The 3,929-nt window shown below is 48.0% G+C and overlaps 1 pseudogene; it reads right to left on the minus strand.

Moving 5' to 3' along the window:
- Window positions 1-266: 266 nt before the first annotated feature.
- Window positions 267-884, minus strand: LOC148542683 (uncharacterized; annotated as a pseudogene).
- Window positions 885-3,929: the final 3,045 nt, after the last annotated feature.

A 3,929-nucleotide genomic window follows, 5' to 3' on the forward strand; every position in this document is an offset into this window, starting at 1 on the left:
TTAGTGTGAGGTTCCTAATATACCTATTCGTGTCCAAAAATACAGAAAATCCATTCAGCTTTTTAGCAGGAGCAAACGTATAAGTTAAATATACCTGTGTTTACTTGCGGTTTAATTTCATGACCTTGTTTCCTCTTTCCTCCTCTCTTGGAATGTCTGGTTTTCTTTTTCTTGTAAAATTGGGACTCTCTACATATCTCTCTTTTTCTATCCTGATTCCATTTGCAAAATTTGGTTTGTTGTATAAAAATTTTAGTACTGTTATGTTACTCACCAATAGGGGCTGGATTTGGAGGTCTGTCTGTATACTCAGTCTGAGTTCCGGGTAGGATTTCTGGTGGAATTATCTGTTTCAACTCTTGTTCATAAGATGTGTAGTGTATGGGGATGAGACGCCCACCACCGGTCTTGCAGGACTGCTTAACTTCATCCGCCATTTTCTCCTTTAACACACGTTTGATTTAGTTGAAATGTTTTTTAACTTTGTAAACTTCACGTCTGCAGCTACTGACAGCATTAACAGCTTCTGTGATGCTGAGCACCATTTGTTTCTTTCTGCCCAGTGGGGTACAGTGTGCACGTTCTCCCAGGAGACGTGTGAAGACTGGTACCATAGCATGTACCAGTGCAGAATTTTCATCATAGGTGAAGTGTATATTGCGCCCACAGCGCATCTTCCCAGGCAATGGACCAGCAGACTCAGCCTCCTCCTCTTCCTCCTCCCCCTCATTTTGCTCCTCCACCTGTGTATCATCATCCTCCTCCTGTGCTTCCTGGTCAGACAAACCTTCCTCCTGATGACTGTGACTCTGCCTGACAATCACCTTCGGATCCTCCTCCTCCTCCAGCCTCTGCTGAGCTCCCCCAGCTCTCCTGCTTGCCATGCTGCATCCCTGTGTCTGCAGACCACACCTCTACTGTCATTCACTCAGCTCCGCACTCCCTATCAAAGCACAAAATGGTGGCTATGGGGTTTATATAGTGTGTGTGATGCCTAAGTCATGGGACTTGGCACTGCCAATGGGGGTTTCTCTTTGAGTCAGTATGCTTACTGAAATGAAATCGCATTTTGGTTGGTCTAAATTTCGCGCCTTTTCCAGGGAGTTTCATCGCGAGACGTCACATGCGATCAGGGTATGGGGCTGAAATATGGCGACCTATCACATTGGCGAAATGAGTGATATTCACAATAAAAAAACATGCGATTAGATACGAAACCATATGTGCGAATAAACTCACACCCCATTACATTTGGCCCATAGTGTGGTGCACAAAAGACTCAAGCAGTGCTTAAAGTGGTCCTAGAGAAGTGGCGGAACTCACCCCCCCCTCAGTACAATGTCAATAAAGGGACAGCGAGCGCCGTAGGCGTACACCAAAAATGGGTGTGGTCTCAAAAGAAATGGGCGTGGTCACATAATAGTATTCCTGATACAAATTATGCCACAGAGTAGCACATTCTTGAGTCACATTATGCCACATAGTAGTGTCTCTTATTCATGTATGACACACAGCAGTGCCTCTTTTGCACAATGCCCACAGTAGTAGTGCCCCTTATACAATGCACATAGTAGTAGTGCCCCTTACATATAATGACCACTGTAGTCGTACCCCTTACACATAATTCCCACTGTAGTGGTGCCCCTTATGCAGTGCCCCCAGTAGTGGTAGTGCGCCTTATGCAGTGCCCACAGTGGTAGTGCCCCTTATGCAAAGCCCACAGTAGTGGTAGTGCCCCTTATGCAGTGCCCACAGTAGTGGTAGTGCCCCTTATGCAGTGCCCCCTGTAGTGGTGCCCCTTATGCAGTGCCCACAGTAGTGGTAGTGCCCCTTATGCAGTGTCCACAGTGATAGTGCCCTTTATGCAGAGCCCACAGTAGTGGTAGTGCCCCTTAAGCAGTGCCCTCAGTAGTGGTGCCCCTTATGCAGTGCCCCCCAGTAGTGGTAGTGCCCCTTATGCAGTACCCACAGTGGCAGTGCACCTTATGCAATGCACATAGTGGTAGTGCCCCTTATGCAGTGCCCACAGTGGTAGTGCCCCTTTTGCAGAGCCCACAGTAGTGGTACCCCTTTTGCAGAGCCCACAGTAGTAGTGCCCCTTATGCAGAGCCCCACTTATGCAGTGCCCCCAGGAGTGGTGCCCCTTATGCAGTGCCTCCTATGCAATGCCCCATAGTAATCCCCTTGTAATAGTGCCCCCAATAGTAGTGCCCCTAGTAGTAATTCACCCTGTTGTAGTGCCCCCAGTAGTAGTGCCCCAATAGTAATGCCCCCAGTAGTAGTGCCAACTGAGTAATTCCCCCAGTAGAAGTGCCCCTAGTAAGACCCCCTGAGTAATGCCACCAATAGTAATGTCCCTTGAGTAATGTCCCCAGTAGTAGTGCCCCTGAGTAATGTCCCCAGTAGTAGTGCCCCTGAGTAATGTCCCCAGTAGTAGTGCCTCCTGAGTAATGCCCCCAGTAGTAGTGCCTGCTGAGTAATGCCTCCTGTAGTATTGTCCCCTATTGTGAAGCCGCTTACACAACAAAAAATAACAACTAATACTTACCTTAGAACCCGCTCCTGTGTCCGCTGCCGTCTGTCCCCCTGGTCCGCCTGGCTACTCCTCAGTCTGAACTATGGAAGAGATGTCATGACGTCATGATGCTTCTCCCATAGTGCACTGCACACACTTGAGTGAGCTCCAGCCTCCGGGTGGCGCTGCAGGGAGGGAGCCGGGCATCCACTGGTACAAAATCTCAGCAGGCGCTCGGCAAATGGAGCCTCCCTGTGGCGTCGGGGGTTAGGTGAGTCAAAGGAGGCGGAACTGGTTCCATCTCCAAATAGAAGTGACAGGATGTAGACTCCTTAATTTAAATCAAAATATTTAAAAATAAACTAATGATAGAAAAGTGATTCAAATCAGCCCACTGTGTCTGTCAAAATATTAATCTATTATTAATGGTATCTTAGAAGCGATAATCCTTATTATATCCAATGTTGAATATATATCTATACATATATATACATATACACAGTGGTCGAAGTGGAAAATTTGAAGTGGAGGTATGGGGATGCACAATAAAATTGGGCGTGGCAATGCATAATGAGGGGTGTGACTGTGTCATGAGGGGTGTGGCAACAAAAAAAACGGGGGCGCGTCATGCATCCATTTTTTCATCTCACCGTTTGCACTTGGACTGCTTCACTATGGATCGCTAGTGCGATTGCACATGCAGGTCTGCTGCAAAAATATGCTAACGGCCAGCATAGAGACGCCCACTACCCCTATCTCACATCCGTAATACCTTCCAGTGCTGCGTATATATTGGGAACATCAGACCCTCATGCACAATTACAGCAGGTCTGACCTTAATTGCTAACCTCGTCGCATGCAGTGAGTACACAAGCCGTGTATGCTGTTGCAGTGCCTAATTTATACAAGCCCGTGCAATTGTGTTTAAAAGGACAGGCACGCCTGCGTTTCTCCTCCCCCCCCAAATGCTGACTACCTGGCACTCACTCTGCTATGGCTTTACGTAGTCTGCATTATCACAAAGCTGCACAATACGCAACAATCGGCTGTCTGCATACGCTGTTGCTGTTGTGATCTGTGCTGAATCAGGCCTACTGTATACTCTACTAGTATAAAGCAATATACTAAAGTATGTTCTTTTACAAGTTCATCGTGAAAATAATATTAGGCTGCGGCATGTGCCACCTTACCGCTGCTTCGATCAGGAGTTAAGACAGAGGGAGGAGCAATACATCACCCAGCTGAGTGGAGCTGCGTATGGGGGGCTGCGGCAGCAGTGCAAGCTATGGTGGCCCATGGGGGGTGGCATCTGTTATCAGCCAGCAATGCACGCTCTGGAGGGAATTGTCGCGGTTGGCCAGCGGCAGGGGGTTGCGGCTGTTACAGACTGCGGCTACCATCAAGAATTGTGGGG

This window comes from Taudactylus pleione, unplaced genomic scaffold, assembly GCF_031769625.1.
Source record: "Taudactylus pleione unplaced genomic scaffold, aTauple2 ptg000010l, whole genome shotgun sequence".
Classification (NCBI taxonomy): domain Eukaryota; kingdom Metazoa; phylum Chordata; class Amphibia; order Anura; family Myobatrachidae; genus Taudactylus; species Taudactylus pleione.